Raw genomic sequence first — 17,848 nt, 5'->3', positions numbered from 1 at the left:
TACTGCTGTTACTAGCTAGCATTTTACTGGTGAACCAATGAAGTCAGTGACATCTATTTCTACGGTTTCTATTAGGGGCCATTGGCTATAGTTCTTCTGTACCTTACTACTCAACAATATTATTACAGGATCTTAATCTACCTGGCCTAGTTGTTTTTGGCTGCGCTTCCTCTGGTTCATTTTTGCTCTGTCATGTTCCTTCCAGCCCCTTTGTACCTGGCACTGCTGCTCCCGCTGTGCCACCTGTGGTGAAGTAGCCCTGGTTATTCCTGGCTGCCTAACCCCTGATCCTGCTGTGCTTCCCTCTAAATCTCTTGGCCCTGCTGATTCTGGTGCCATTGTCCCTAAGGCTACTGTTTACACTACCACTATTCTCAGCATAACTGCCACTCTGCAACTGGCTATACCTGGCTTCTTCATGCCTGGCACCATCAGATGTGCCCCTGCTGTTCCTGGTTCTGTTGGGTACTCTTAGCATTAACATCCTCTTTCCAGTTGCTTTGACATCGTGATTGTTGACAGTTAAGAACAGAATGAATCCCAGTACTGCACTGGGTGTACTGTATTTAAAACAACACCAAGTCAAATGTATATGATGACTAAATGTCACTAGACCAGCGATTCCCAACCTGTGGGCTACGGCCCTCTGGTGGGCCGCAAAGGTATTGCAAGTGGGCTGCCAAGTCATTTGCAAAAATGGTACAGTTCTGTTCAGTTTTTAAATGTTTTAAAGCAGATAAATCTTTAAAAACATTTTTTGAAAACTCCTTTCATTGTTTTTGTTTTGTTTTGTTTTTGGTATTTCTGTTTTTCCCAGTGATGAGCCGATGATAGGAACTTTAATGTTGTCGCCAACCAGACCACTTTGCCTCACATCCATGGCAAAAACTGGAGAATCAAAATGGATAGCTGGTTAGCAACAGGAAGAATTATAGTTAACAGACAGATGGTCAATCGACATGTGATCTTCCCTGTCAAACAAAAAAGAAAAAGTTGACGCGCCTTTCCGATTTAAGTGATGAGACGCAGGTGTTTTTTCTGGATGCAAAGTTTGAACTGGCACATCGCTTCAGTGATCTTGAGTGGTTGGTTAAGTTGGGTTACCTGGCTGATATTTTCAGCCATTTAAATGTACTTAACCTTGGCCCCCAGGGAACTGCAGTGAACATGTTCAATGTCCAGAATGAAGTCGAAGCGACCATTAGAAAAATGGAGCTGTGGATTCCACTATGCAACATCAGCTGTCTCATTAGGTGAGCCAACATATTGTTGGCCTATTGTTGAACCACTGCAGCTCTATAATTATTCATAAGTAAGGGTGCAATGTTTTAATTTTGCTTTGTTGCAATTGTTGCTTTACTTATTTAAATATTTTTCTTCTGCTTATGCCTACACGCTGAATTTACAGTATAATCACACTGAATTTGTGCCTGTTTGTAGGTTTATCGATTTGATATAGAACATGTAATTTTTCGTGAAATAGCTGTGGATACATGTCAGGGATGAAGGCCCCTGTATGAGCCAGCTGTGGATGTTGCATATAGCGCAAAAGAGCAAACCCATACTGACTCTATCCGGTGAGTGGGAGGGAAATTGACATGAAATTTACAGTTGTTTTGAAAACCATGCCTTTTTCATATTGTTGGCAGTTTTATAAAAAGCCACAAGTAAGAGTGCAATGTTTTGATTTTGTTTCGTTGCAATAATGGCTGTTGCTTGTATTTAAGTTTTGTCTGGCTATGCCACCTACATTGGTTTTATGTTTGTTTATAGGTCTATCGATTTATTTCTCATTTGTTGAATGATACCGTTATATAATTTGTAATTCGTTAATTAGCCTATTTTTTACAAACCCCTTTTTATGTAGTGCTGATGGACAGCTCCTTGAATTAAAACTGAAAGTGTCCAACATGTTTCGCATGCTGCGTTAGTGACTGTGGACCTTCCGACATGTTTCCCCTGCTTTCCTCGGCATGTTTGCCCATTATTATTTCAATAAAGAGTGCTCTGAGAACCTGACATTTGCAAGTGGGCCACGAGTTGGAAAAGGTTGGGAACCCCTGTACTAGATGACGTCATAAGCTATTCAGTATTTTCATGACGCCATTCCATTATATATGCTTTCTGTCTAGTGCCAGCCGGACTCAGCCCTTTATCTGCTTGCTTCTCTCCTACTCTCTGTGCTCACATGTACAATATTTGAGTCATCATTCAAGTGATCTAAACATGGCTAACACTTACAGAGGCCAAAAAGATGGACATGGATCATCGTAATGCAAATGCAGGACAGTTTTTTATAGTCTATACATTGTAATCTTGAGAGCTGTTTTTTTCATGTCATTACATGCTCTATGGCCCTGCCAGGTGATGAAAGATTGTGGAATGATAATGACATTTCTCTCATCTACTCTATTAGTACTTGATGTAAGTAGTTAATTTTCCCTTTTACTGCCACAGACGTATTATTGTGTTATTTCATTCGATAGAACAGGAATCCTCAGAGATTGATGATGGCTGTCACACATAAATAATCAGCGCACACACAAACAAAAACACACTGCCTCTAAAAGTGTAACAGTACCTCGAGGACAAGCAGCACATGCAACAACAGTACACATCAACAGCCCACACATTAGACACAATGTATGTAGAGGATATTAACATCACGCAGAACACACACCAGGAAAGATTCTCTCCTGGGGCTTCATGTACCAAATTTTGCATAGCTTTGACATTACACATGCAGAAAAAACACCACAGACGTACACCTGATGGTTACAAAACACAAGCCATTGCAGATTTCTGTATATGTAAACAAATCTAATATCATCACCTTATAAACTCCCAAAAAGAGGGATAATTGGCTGTTGGCATGCTCCACATTTGCCTGTTTGTATTTGATTTCAAGCAGCTCTTTTAGTGAGGGACATTTAGAAAGTACATCCCCTGTCTGGGTGATCTGCCAAGAATATGTAACTGACTTACAGAAAAAGCCAGGACAAATATAGTGATGGTGACACTCAAGAAAATACCAGTATAAATAGGTCTTGAAAACCACATTTATTGGCTTCGACTACTCCTTATTTACTTGCAAAAAACATAAGGAGAACAAGTAGCACATCAAGAGCTTGAGAAACTGACCTGTCACCTGACCTTTAATTATATCCCCTATGAGAGCAGAACTGAGCCCTGCCATTGTGTTGCACATTCAAATAATCCATATTGCAATTAAATGACGATGGTGGGATTGGCTGAGTGACAGACTAGGGGGTAGGGGCTGCACAGACAGAAAAACTGTGCTGTGGAACATGTTATTTAGTATAAATTGAGTACAGAGTTAAATATCACGAGGAAAGGAGTGGTGGCAGCCTGCTGGGCAATGATCTGTCAAAGGACGTACTGAAAAAGACATGAGAAAGACAAATTCTGCCTCCACCTCAACAGCAACCAATGAGGCACAGTAACTAAAGCTTCTCTATGGCCCACAGCATTTAATGTACATCTTTAGGGTGTGAAAATATGCAGCTTGACAAGATGCAGTCAGCAAATCTTCATTCCTGCGATGTCACAATACAGTGCAGCTCCAAAGATGCTAAGTGTGCAGATGAAGGAGTGTGAGTAATGAGTTGGTGCTAAAAAGAACATACAGTATATCTAGAAATTCTTCCCTGGAGGTCACCGCGCAAAGTCTTGTATCTCTAGTATCTGTTAACGTCACAATGCCAACCCAAAATTTATTTTATTGAAGTGTGGCATGGTTCAATAAGCATTCACTCATATCATTTCAAGGATGTGTGATAAATGATTGACAATCTCGTCCTTCACTCCTGACATCAACACAAACCATTTCTACACCTGAATGGAGTGAATTTACCACTCACTGAGCCATCAATGGTTGTCGCGTATGATTTTCAACCTTGAAAAGCATAGCAGGTGATCAGAAAGATCACAAATCTAACTACTGAATTTTATTGATGAATACACTCGAGGCTAGAAATAGGCCATGACAGGCGCACTCTTGACCTTGGGGTTAGGGAGTCAACCATGAACCACCGTGTTGCATGCCATGTCTCATTTCTCTTCTGTCAGCTATCCAATGAAAGCATAAACAGCACCAAAAAGAAAGAGATAGGCCATACAGTTACAGAAGCAATACAGACAGCAGTTAAAATACTAGTTCACAAGGTTTGAGCGTTTCGATATTCCTTGAGTCACATAAGTACTCAACCATCCCTCTGATATGTATTGGTGGGACGAAAGCAGGTCTCAGGGGATGTTCTCCAGACTTACTGTGAATGTCACCACAAAAAGGTGTACAACAACAAAATGTGTAGTCTGACGTAGTGAGGCTATTTACTGACTACTGTATAAAAGGTGATTCATGACCTTGGAAATAGGTCAGCTAGGTCTGGATAGAAATGGATTGTAGAGCCACAGACCTAATCAAAAAGTACTACTGGAGTATGTGCACTGACTCACGATGGGTTAAAACCTGCTAGAACTATTTCCATTGTGTTGCCACCCTACGCTGGCCATCTCTCTCACCATCTACACAATAAAGAACATAAAAAGGTGAGTGCCCACTCCCTTTAAAATAATCAATAAATAAATAAAACATCTCCGAATGGCAGCTGAAAAGAGGCACCAATGGGTTTTCATCAGTGCCATTTTTTGTCATCATGCGATTTCTACAGAATAGCAATGCGGTATGGTCAATAGTAATTGTGCTCATATGGTACAATGTACTCACTTAATGAGTGAATGAATAGTACGTGATTCTAAGCAGGCTGAGAGAGACATTACTGAATGTACAATTACTCTCATGAACAGTTTTTTTAATGCATTCAAAGTGCCCACATTATGGAATGCTCAATTACGATCTCAACAGGGGTCAGTGTAACCAATTTCAGCCCCATAATGATACCAATTAAATATTTGTAAATAGCACAAGTCAATCTTGACAGACAGAGTTAGAGGTAATTGTTCACATGCAGCAGGAGTGAATGTGCTGGTGCCTCTCCACTAAGAGCTCTGCTCACAGATCAATGGGTTTCCACATTTAAACATGGAGTGTAAGCCAACAGATCGATAGACTCTGAGTTTTGGATGGAACGAGTGGTATGGAAGAACGATGTTACACAGTTCTGTCCTCCAGTGACGACACGGCAGCAAGACAAAGAAAGAGAGAAAGACTGAGGACGTGGAAGGTATGCGAGCAGAGGAATGGAGGAATTATAAAATACAGCGGAGTCAAAGGCGTGAACAGAGGTAGGGGAAACATGGGGAAAGTATCAGGGTTATCTATAGGGTGACGAATGAGAGAGAGAGATATAGGAGAGATAAAGGGTGACTTGAGAGAGAGACAGAAATGAGGAAAGCAGAGAAAGCCACTGGAGAAAAGAAACACGCCTGCCAGCAAACCCATCAGCAGATGATTTGTGTTTGTTCACAGTTACGATCACAGAGCAGGATACCCTGCTGGTTTGGATCTGTCACTACTGGGAGTCCCCGCACCGCCTTTCCAACCTGCAAGGAATTCCCATTGTACCAAGTCTCCATTCTAATTCATGACCACACTTTTAATTGCAGATTTAAAAAATGCAAACAATGCAACACTGCCTCTTGGCATGCAGTGTCTGTTCATTGAATGATAAGACCATAAGATCTGAAATGTCTCGGTAAATTTAACTTGTCAGTCCGGATGAAAAACAGTGTGACAAAAAGCTGCTGTTCTCTGCAATATTGGAATTCAAGCTGTCAAGTTGTCAGTGACAGACAGACGTTTGGACAGCTATCTGAATTTGGTAAAATAGGAATCATCTAGTAAAAAAATGTATTCGGTGCAATAATCACAAGGTTCAAGGGTAGGAACTGGACAGCTAGAAACTGAAGACAGGGTTCTGATAGCTGCACCTGTTTCAGAAAAATAATATAATGGAGTTGTTTAAAGCAGGTCAAGTCAACACTGTATGACTATCAGGCAGCATCCATATGGCTGGTGTGTCTCCTCCAGGGGCTAATGAGCACTTTCCTGCAAGGTATTACTGAGGTAGCTGTAGATGACATTTATAACAATACTGCTGATGGGAAGATGACCCCAACATGTCTAATGTAAGTCATAGCAGTTACACTAATGGGCATGTGCACTATTAACCTTTAAAGCCCACATACAACCACCCACTTAAAAAATAAAAGTAACATGCCATATACCCTAACCAGTGAAAGTGCAAGACAAATTCATGAGATTAAATGGTAAAATTTAGACTTAAAAACACTCTCAAATCAATACGTGAGAGTTATAAAAAATATATTAAATTCAAGACTGTAGGCCTATTAGATTTTCCTAAAGATGATGCACCCTGCCAATGTTAATAGAAAGGAAGGGGAAACACCTGGGGTTAGGCTTAACTTGTAGGTGCATTTCAGGCTGACAGGAGCCAAACAAAGCCAACCAGTGCACATCTCCCAAAACAAACATTTTCATTAAGCCCCTTTCTTCACCATTGCTTTTCAAGTTCAAAGCAAAGCACAAGCTCGTCCAGCAAACAACATAAAAAAGTAAATATAATTCGACAGTGTGAACACTAAAGCTTCCGGATTACCTTGTGTCTTCTCCACAGCTCATCAACCACACGTGGGGACAAAGGGAATCCCGACGTCTTTTGCGCGTTGTTTTCTGACTGTAAAGAGTGCTGTCACTACAACATTAAAATGTCTTTTATTCCGCAACAGCGACTATTTTCGCCATCCTCTGTTGGGATATGTTCACTCCACAGTGGTCCCCAGCGAGCAGGGCAGTCCAGACTCTTCCGTCGGTTTTTTTTTTTTTTTTTCGTATTCACACGATCTAAGGTTTCTTGCTTGTCCACTTTTTCCCGATATTAAAACAACATTTGAAACAAAACTACCGCGTGAATCAAAGTGATTCTCGTTTGTCCGAGTTGCATTCCGGTTTACCATTCACAAGCTTCCTTCAAAGACCGAGGTCCTTTATATTAGTGGTGGCTGAAGGCGTTCGCAAATCAAATGCATCTGAAAACTCGGTGTTCCCCTCCGTCCATCCTTCCCTCCCTCCCTCCCTCTCAGCAGGCGAGCAGTGTGGACCAATTGAGAGGCAGAAAAAAATAGAGAGAGGCGATCAGAGCATCTCAATCTGGTGTGGGACCAGAGAGCTGTCAATTACAGAATAAACAGCTATCTGCAGAGTAGAGCCCCTTTCAACCCACGAAAAACATTTAATGTATTTTTCAGCATTAAAATGCCAGCAGAGAGTTTATGGACACAATGTGAACTGCAGATATTAAGTATCTAGTAATCTTTAGGCTATATGTTGTAATAATAATAAAATATTACTGTAAAATGTTTACAATATGTACAATCATATACAAATAACACTTAGGCCATACAAGCATAAACTCCACATAACAACAAAAGCCTGCTGTAATGCTATAATTTAAAGGAACACTGAGATTTTTTAATATACTGTATATACTATATATAAATTGATGTCTTTGGCTTTGTCAAAATGTATTAAAAGATCCCCTCCAGACAGGTTTTAAACTATGTAAAAATACTGGAAGCACATCTAGGCTTACTTACTCACCACCTCTCGTCATCTCATCTCACTTGATTTCATGGGGACGCAGATGTAAACAAAAAGGAGACTGTGGTGAAACTACTTGTTGTGATGTCAGTAAAACTTTGCAGAGAGAAAAAACAAAAGCAGGAGACTAAACAAGTCTGAATGAGAACATTTTAGGACAGTCAACACAGGTTGTTTGCTCTTCAGCAAGAACTAGGTGAGATTTTAACTTTTTAATTTTAATATCTCTCAACAGTAGTATGCTCATGAATTTCCCCTAGGGAATAAATAAAGTATCTATCTATCTATCTATCTATCTATCTATCTATCTATCAATCAATCTATCAATCTATCTATCTAGCTAATTTTTGCCTAAAGTGCTAGAATGTTTGCTGTTGCCCAGCAACACTGTTAGCTGCTCTGGGACTGACATAATCACAGTTGTAATCATCCTGATTTTTAACTCCTAATTTGGGGCAGCCCCAATTAGCCTACAAGCAGTTTTGGAGGTTTAAGACTGGATTTGATATGGATCTTTTGTAAAATATCAGGTTGTACAATCTATAACAGTATCTATGAAATCATCATGTGTCTTATGTAAAATCTGAATCTGCAAAGTAACTCCAGCTGTCAGATAAATGTAGAGTGGTAAAAAGAACAATATGTCCCTCTGTAATGCAACGGAGTTAACAAAGAGAGTTTCAGAAAATGGAAATACTCATGTAAAGTACCTAAAATTTGTACTGAGCACTGGAGTAATTGTACTTAGTTACTTTCCACCGCTGCCATCTGGGTATTACATTACATTCTTTTTGCTGACACTTTCTCTGAAAGTTACTCTTTAAAGCAGTTATGAGTAAAATGTATGATTTTTCACCTTCTAATAGAAAAATCAGAGAAGACAGCAATACAGTCCCCCCAACTACATTTCCAATATTCCACCACCTGAGGCAGTTAGTGTACATATTAGATTTTTTTTCCTTCACAAAGTGACCGCATACATCTTCTCAAAAGTCCTGCCCTTGTTGCCGACTTTGCAGTAGCTATTGTAAGCAAAACCCACCTGACTCTTAATTTACACTTCAGATGGATAAGCTGTTGCTCCCTGGTTTCATCCTTTGTACTAAGCAAGGATAAATACACCCACCCCTCTGTACTCAACACAAAAAAAGATGAAACTGATTCTTTTATCTAACTTTGGTCAACACAGTAAATTAGTTTTTTTTTTTTCCAAAAACGTGTCTCTTTGTGCATTTGATGAACTTTATTTTCTATAATTTATCAGTCCAACTTGTCAACACTGTGATAGGAAACAGGAATAATATTAGGCGTTAGTCTTCACACGCCTCTTTACACACACCAGCAAGTGTGGGCTACATCCCATGATTGTGAGCACACACAGTGAAGATAATTTTCTCTCTTTCATCCTGTTGAGTCACAGTGTGATTAGAACCACAGAGCTATTATTTCAGCAACATGACCTCAGTGAATTCCCACAACCTACATTTTACATCTGCCTCCTTTTAAAACTACAGATGACTTCTGAAGAGATTCCCATGTTGCAATAAATAATTGGTGCTTTAGTTCTGTACAGTACCAGTCAACATGAGGAGGAATAATGTGGAAAAAAGGGCAATATTACTCTCTTGTGAGTTCATATGTTATGCTTTGTGAATGCCTGTTCTCATGTTCTGAAGTCTAATAAATTTGTGACTGAAGTATGTGTGTGTGTGTGTGTGTGTGTCTGTGTGTGTGTGTGTGTCTGTGTGTGTGTCTGTGTGTGTGTGTGTGTGTGTTTATATATGTGTGTGTGTGTCACCAGGTCATGTTGTATGTGATTATTCCACATATGCTGTCTCCGGCCTGTCCCTGTTCATTAAGCCCTGTGAGACCCTGCACTCACTCTGCACTGGTTTCCGAGGGACAGAATTTGTGAAACAGAGACTATAATTTTTCCACAGCTTAAAAAAGATGATTATTTACTACCAAATACATATAGTTTGTGACATTTGTCTCATATAATCCACGGGAGCTCACATCTACTGACCTACATTAACCTAAGAGGTTGCAGGGAAGCTTTTCCTGCAGCTTCCCCGTGCAAAGCACTTAAAACTCATCATACTCAATCTGCATATGGCCAAATTACAAAAATCTCAATAAAACAATGAAGACGGGATTAAAGCATACATGTCTAAGTTTTTCCTCTGAATGAAACTTTGAATCTTTTTTGTACATCTATTGTTCTTCAGTTGGCAAAAATATAAGTGAGCCATAGCCAGCTTTCTAGATTTTTTAGTTCAATCCAAGTACAAGAGTTGTGTACACTCAGATACAAAAACATTATTGTTTCATTTCTACATTTTGGCTTCATTTGTCAGTCTTGGGTTGAATTTAGAGACAGTGACTGTGAAATTATATTTTTTACTAATATATTAGTGCTCATTATGCCAGTCCTTTTTCCTCCCTCACAAAGTGATTTGGGTTTTCCTTTTCTTTGTGAATCCCCTGTCTCTCTGCTACCACAAAGCATGTCTAATCTCCTCAAGCGACTACAAGAACAGGTTTCTGTTGAAATGAGGATTTGGAAACAAAGCAGAAGCCTACTGACTACAAATGTTATTTACTAATTTCCGGTAACCACATCGTTGACCCTTCATGTGTCAAGTATCAGACATGTTTTTATGTGGGACAAAAAAGAATCACACACGTGGGACTGCTTAGCACTGAGGCCGCGTTATGCACATAAAGTCTTTAATGCTTAGCATTGTGAGCAATGAGATGGTAAGATGTTAGAAGAGAGAGCCATTTTTAAATCCTTCCTCTATTGTGCTGCCAATTACAGGACCATTTTGTGTTCCTATAATAGTGCATCTGGTGCGATGTTGCCTGTCATTATTGCTGCTGCTTCATTCAGGGGCTCATAAACATATTGCAATGTGAAGGTAGAGGGAGTCAGCCATCACGTCCTTAATGTACTGTTCAGCAAGCCAAGGTCTGATCTGTCAGCAGTAATATTTACAGGAGGGCTTATCCTCCTCCACTTATCTACAACTACACTACCTCAGCCTCTCATTGATCACCATTTATTAGCCTGAATGAGCTATAAAAGGCCTGAGGTCACAAGATTTCATATAGTCACGGTTGAACAATTCAGAAACTCAGAATATTAATGAATGAAACTTTCTACTGACTTTTATTGTCTAAAACTAAGGAGAAAAGATTTATTAATTTTGATAAAATTCATTAAAATTTATTCTGTATGTATTTCAGGACTGAAATTCTTATTCACACTGCAGTATATTTTCACTCTTTAACATTTAGTATATCTCTTAGGAAGTATTTATGCTAAACAGTAAGCCTGCAGTGCTAGCTAGCAAGATCACGGGATTGAGAATGGGGACATTGTCTTCCTGCACCACAGCCAGAAAAAGTTTTCAGTCTTTAATATGTTTAACTCATTCTTTTTTGTTCCATTTCAATCTGCAATGGCTAGTGCAGCTTCCATGTTGTCTGCAAATTTGTTAGCAGGAGAGGTGTAACTCACTACTTATGACCCTCCCACTCAGAATTCCTGTTTTCGTGGGTTTTATGAGCTGGAAGCCCAAATTATGTAAAAATAAACAAATAAATACTTGAAATCGTTTAAATTGTGGGCCCTGAATCTATAATCTATGAAAGTTTAACTTTTTGAATGGAATTTTGGAAATTAAACAACTTTTCCATGATATTCTAATTTTTTGGAAAGGGTCTGTATATGTATCGGCCGATATATCGAATTTTTTAACTCCCTAATATTGGTATCAGTCCCAAAAATCCAATATCTGTCGGGCTGTAATAATTATGATACGTAAATAAAGTCCACATCAACATTCAAGTTGTAATTACAACTGGGAAACCCTAATGTTTCTGAATGCTCCCAGGCATCCAACTTGGTGTTTAATAATAAGGGAGTCCCTGGAAACCAAGCAAGCACAAATGATTCACATCTTCCAAAAAGTCTACCTTTCCATGTGTTTTTAACCCTAATACAATCAACTCGGTCTTAAACATTTGGAGCCTCTGCCTCTCTATCTATCACATATGATGTGAAAACGCACAAGCATGACACCAAGCCCCTAAAACAAAATGTATATTGGTTTCCAGAATCTGTGGATTTTCGAATGAAATTAAATCATGCAGACAGCAGTGGCTCATACTATCTGGAGTATACAGAATAACTTATACACAGGGATTTCTGAAACAGAAATGAACCCAAGTGAAATATGTGTTTGAATCAGTGAGCCTGATGTATGTATGGTCTATATTTCTGGTAAGCAGAAACTCTGAGGAATCTTTCTTCTTTTCTATCTGAGCCTTTGGGCGCTCTTGTGAGAAAATACACCACATATACACACATTCATTTTCTGCGTCTTCACACACAGCTGCACACACAAAGCTATTAAAACCACTTGCTTCCTGCTGGCTCAGGCAGACACTGTATAGCTGGTCTGAGTCTGTCCCATCTAGTGCACGGTAATAGAAAAGAAGAGCAGGGAGGGGCTCCACTATCAGAGTGTGGACATGTGATTAACCTCCGCTTTGTGGAGGCAAGGATTGTTAACGCATACAAACACAAACTGTGATGAGATATGCAGCACCACCTCCACTTTGAAGATACTCATCTGTCATACTGCTATGAATAAAGTCATAGTCTGAATAGATATGTTTACAGGAGATAAACATTTATCTGCTGGGATGTAAATACCACCTTCATATGACAACAGCTTGAGATGAAATGACTCTATCTGGATCTATTTGTATTCTGGAGCTGAGCAGCATTTTATTTGCAGCCAAAGAGGGAAGAAAAGGATTATGTTTGAATTGAAAAGGGAACAAAACAGAAGGGAATGCAAATCAATTCAATCCTTTCGCCTGCATCTCAGTGGATTGAGTCAGTCTCACATTTAGGCGTCCCTGTTTTGAGTTGTAATAAAATAACTCTAAATCATAATGTGCATAATCAAATCTCAAGGCTATGTATAGCCTATGCTTAAAATACTACCACTGCGATAATACAACAAGGTATTTTCTTCATGAAGCTTCCACACTGATCTAATTTCACTGATATAATTCCTCTCCTAACTGTGTGAAATGCTATCACTGTGCACCAAGACGGATGAGAAGTGGACTTCCCCATATTAATGAGAGATGATGCTACTGTGCGTTTGTTAAAGCTATGACACGGTGCATTTTGTACTTCTAATTGGACGCAGACACTCGTGCTTTTTGTTGATTCCCGCTCGACCCGGTTCCTCCAACCCACAAATCCCAAGATGTCCATTTGTTTTCTGCTTAATTAATGAAGTGTGTGACATGTGCGCCTGTCACAGTGAGGTTAGGATATTAACGAGATGTGTGTGTCTCTTGGTGTTTTTATGTGCATGCACTTGTGTGGAAGGTGTGGAAAGACATATATATGTGTGCGTGTGTGTGTGTGTGTGTGTGTGTATGTATCAATGCAAGTGTATTTGTTTTTTTTGACAGCGGGATTTACTACTTAAGTAACACAACCCTGATTAGGAAACATTGCCATCTGGTAGTTTGAGAGGGGGGCTGCGACACATGCACACGAGCATGTACAACACACACACACACACACACACACACACACACACACACACACACACACACACACACACACACACACACACACACACACACACACAAAATGACACACACATACAAACAGGTAAGCAGACAAACACACAAATATCAGCATGTAATAAATTATTCAAATACACAGAAAAAGCAGTGTCCTTCACTGTCTTCCCATCTGTATCAGGCAATTACACACATAAATAAATATACTACCACTGTTTCATACTATAACTGTGATTGTGCTTCTGAATGTCCCTTTTCCCATGAATGTCATACTGCTCTATCTTATTCTTACCAAACACTACAGATTTACATTTCCACTATGTGCTGGTTTCATTTTCTCTCTAGTAAAAAATAAAATCGCTATCTGTCAACTCAGGTGATAAAAATTGAATGTTTCTAAGCAACACATTTACCCCCTTTCTACTATTATTTTATGCCTCAGACAGAAAGACAAAAAATGTTGGTGTGCGCTCACAAAAAATGCACCAAAACAACTTCATCCCATTGCTTATGTGCACAGCAGTTAAGATTAGTCTGACCTTGAAAGCCACTGAGCCAAGCCAATGCATCACAGCACACTTGCGAGGTGCCAGAGTAGGTAAGAGCTGTGTTTGTCCAGGACCACATCATGAGTCCCTCTGTCTGGTGTCAAAATGGGCCACAGTTTAACTGCGGTAAAGGTCAAGAATATCAAGAAATGGAACCTTCTCTTTCTCTTCAGTAATCAGAGGTAACAATCATGACCTTATCTGGCAAGTGTCTTGCATTTATCTTGTCTTATTCAGTATTCCTCCTCTCAAATAAATAATACAACAAAGCCATTCACTGTAACACTTGAGTTTTGCTTTGAGCTGACCTTTAGGTGAGCTTTACTTTATTCATAATTAATGTTATTCAAAATGAATTTTGTCTTCTGCAAGAACACTGAGCAAATTACAATTGCAGATTAAATCTAATCTAAAATATAATTCACTAAGAATAATAGAGTTTGTGCCCCTCTCCCCATTTTCTTTCACTGTATGTCCAGACAGGTACACATTTCCCTCTTGTTCCCTCCTGTTCGCAGCTGTAGCTCAAGTTTTGAGTTTGACCTCAGTGTCTAAAACTAACTAGAGGTGTGTTATTTTTCCCCACAAAAATTCAGTCTTTTTCTGAAGATCTGAGTAAATAAAACCTTTAATTTTTCACTTTTATCTGTGTCTCCTGTGCCTCATTTGCTTGGTCCCTTGTTTGCTGTAGAAACTGTTAAACAATAAACAGCAACTGAGGAATGTAAGCTGGGTTACAAGTAATTTTATTTTACATAAAATAAACACCAGTTGTAGATTTTAATTATTTTGAACATTCAGTACTGGGCTAGTTAATTAGTTTTTTATGACACACACACACAAGCAGATCAGTTATTTAGGAAGCTTCTGCTACTCACCTGGTTCATCTTGCACAGCACAGTGAGCGAGGCGTGCTAAGAGGTTTTGCCCACACACTGTGGTATCTCACTCTCCTCTTTGCAAGTTTAACCTGTCAGTCCTCACAGCATGATCTCCAGACATGACTCACTAGCATAACAGTTCATCTGTACACACACACACACACACACACACACACACACACACACACACACACACACACACACACACACACACACACACACACACACACACACACACACACACACACACACACACACACACACACACACACACACACACACGCACGCAACAGGAGTCAAAACCATCAGCATCCGTACAGGTTATACAAGAAAATGCGGGGGCACAATTTTGTACACAGTTCATTAATTTTCATTAACGCTTGATATTCAGATATTGTTGTCTCTATACACACAGAGAATCAAACTGCAAATACCAAACACATAGCTTTCACCCACACACTATAGACACACACACATGCAACCAAGACAAGAAGAGACATATACATACTGAAAAAAAACAATGTGTTTGCAAGCACATGAAAAGAAATACAACACATGCATTCACTGATTCAACATGCATTCGGCGCTCTGAATAGTCTAACAGAGGGTTAATAGGTTTCAAAAAGTGTGCATCAGCTACCATAAACATATGTTTCAAGGTCAGCCTTTGCTTAAAGTGCTTTCCCTCCATAGTTCTTTGTCTACTGGCGGCTATAGGAATAGAACCTTTGAATTTACACTAGTTCTGTCGGCCTGCCAAGTGCAAACACACAACCACCCATCCATACTGTACATATGTACACACATGTAAAAATGCACAAATGTATGTATGCTTACAATCACAGAGCCTCATTTGGAAGCACAAACAAACATGCATTCATACAAATGCACGTACTCAGACAAACAATACAGGTTTGATCTGCGGCGTTTTCCCTGTCATTCTCTTTCTACAGACCTGCAATCATAGAGACCCAGCATCCTGGAGGTAGATTATTATTTCAATCAGTGGGAAACTGGTTGACAGCTCCAGGTGCACACAATGACACAAACACAAACAATTCTTTTCTTCTATTCAATTCCTCCCAAGACCAGTAGGAAATAAACACACCAAACCACGATGAACCTATAACGTACACTTACAAACACACCTCTACTAAGTTTCTATATAAACAACTGCATTTAAACACTTGCAGAACTCATACTCATGCATTAGCCTATAGTATGCTCACAGGCAGACATGCTTTTACTGAAATCAATTACACACATACACACACACTATACTCACTTGAGCCCTGTACAAGACCAAAGTTTCAGACTGTGTGTAGGATCCATTAGTCAACAAACCCAGGGAAATAAACTAATGAAATATTTAAAGCACAGTGTCTCTGTATTTATGTCCATATATGTTTATCGCCATAAATGTCTGTCCCACAGAGTATTCTCTGCGGGATATAACTTTAATGGCAGACACCACTGGGACACAGAGACACAGGGAAAACCTAATGTGTGCTCATGGAGATCGCTGCTGTTTTTGTTTTTATCTGCAGGGAAAGGCTTCATGAAGATAAAAGAAAGCATGTGATCCAGTGGAAAATGGTAGCATAGTTTGAGTTAATTACAGTTGATTTTAATGATTTCAAAGTTATGGTTTGGAAAACTGGTCAAGAAATTAGTCTACTAAGTTTTGGTAACACTGCTGTTATTTTATTGCTTTTTTTTTTTACAAATAAGTCCCCTGAAAAGACCAAAACCAACAATGAATTTATCCATCTAAAAACCATTAAAACTGTTCAAGGATTATGTGTATTCACTACAATGAACATGGCTGGTGTAATTTATTCCAAACACCTCTGAGAGAGGAGAGTGTAGCTTAACAGAGCATGCTGAGGTTGCCTGTTTACACTACTTTGCTATTTTGACAAGCCGTGTGGAATAAACTGCACTGGTGATGTTTATTGTAATGACGGAACATGTCACCCAAATGGATTAATATGGCATGTTTTGGACAACAGTGGAGTTTTATGGCACCCAGGCACAAGCTGTAGTATATCAGGCAGTGGCTACACAAGCAATACTTATTAATAGTATAAATTAACTGATAGTTTTATTTGCTAAATGAGATTTAGAGATAGTAAAAGGAGAAAAGAACAACAGCCTGAATCTGAAGGACAACCCCCCCAAACCCCCCTACCTGCTTCGCAGAAAATCTCATAGTCAACCACAGTCGGCTTTGCAACACCGACACAGCAGCTGTTTCCCCGAAGCGCTGCCTGATCATTTTATTGCAGTTTCTGAGACTTTTCCTTTTCCTTTCAGACAGAAACATCACACCAGCGTTACTCTGTGAAAACTCAAAGACAGTTTTCTCAGGTTGAGATAAAGCACTGAGTTTTCAGATTGTAACAATGCATTTTCAACGCAAATAAATCTGGGAGCAAAAAGCTTCATAGTCTCCCCTGAAAGTCAGATGAGGTTTGCATATCAGGCAAAAAGAAATCTGCTCCTAAAATTTATTTGCAATGAGTGTTTGGAGAACACTCACTGCAGACTCAAACACTCACTCAACACAGCAGCATTGTCAGCTCAGGGATGGAGAACTTTGGTAGTGGAAGGAGAAAAATAATTAGATCTTTTGTCAACATGAGGAGGTTGGAAATATGTGCGATATTATCTATCCTTAAGAGGACCAGTCTAAGTTTAAACCTAAGGGTGAAGCCCCTTCTGTTCAGTCTTCAGGTCTACCAAGTGGTGTTTCAGGATCTGTTCCCCCTGAATGCAGTGAAAAACGAAAGGAAACCAGTGCAGGTGTGAGATTCAGTGAACTGAAGTGTTACTGTCCTTAAAGTATCTTGCTTGTTTAACTAAAGCTGTCAAATAAATGTAGTGGCATAGAAAGTACAATATTTCCCTTTGAAATGTAGTGGAGTGGAAGTATAAAGTAGCATAAAATGGAAGTACAAGTACCTAAAAAATGTTACTTGAGAACAGTACTTAATTAATGTACTTATTACTTTGCAGCACTGCTAATACAATTACTTAGCCTTCAACACAATTACCCAACCAGGCAAAAGTCCTGAATTCCTGAGTGACAACAAAGGGGGAACCTTTGTAAAAGACTAATAACTAAACCGCCACTGCCACCAAAAGAATGATAAACTCTATATCAAAATATCAAAATGTATCTCTACAACAACTAC

General features: G+C 39.3%; 1 protein-coding gene across 1 annotated transcript in view; it reads right to left on the bottom strand.

Annotated features, from left to right (window-relative positions):
- Nucleotides 1-7,046, bottom strand: part of pde4ba (phosphodiesterase 4B, cAMP-specific a) — a 176,379-nt gene extending 169,333 nt beyond the window's left edge. Inside the window, exon 1 of the mRNA XM_056377788.1 lies at nt 6,603-7,046. The gene's annotated coding sequence lies outside the window, so the exon portion shown is untranslated. The remainder of the gene's footprint in view (nt 1-6,602) is intronic.
- Between the last annotated feature and the right edge of the window lie 10,802 nt (nt 7,047-17,848).

The sequence above is a fragment of the Seriola aureovittata genome, chromosome 6 (genome assembly GCF_021018895.1).
Source record: "Seriola aureovittata isolate HTS-2021-v1 ecotype China chromosome 6, ASM2101889v1, whole genome shotgun sequence".
NCBI classification, from domain to species: Eukaryota; Metazoa; Chordata; class Actinopteri; order Carangiformes; family Carangidae; genus Seriola; species Seriola aureovittata.
This window is presented reverse-complemented; position numbering and strand designations above follow the sequence as displayed.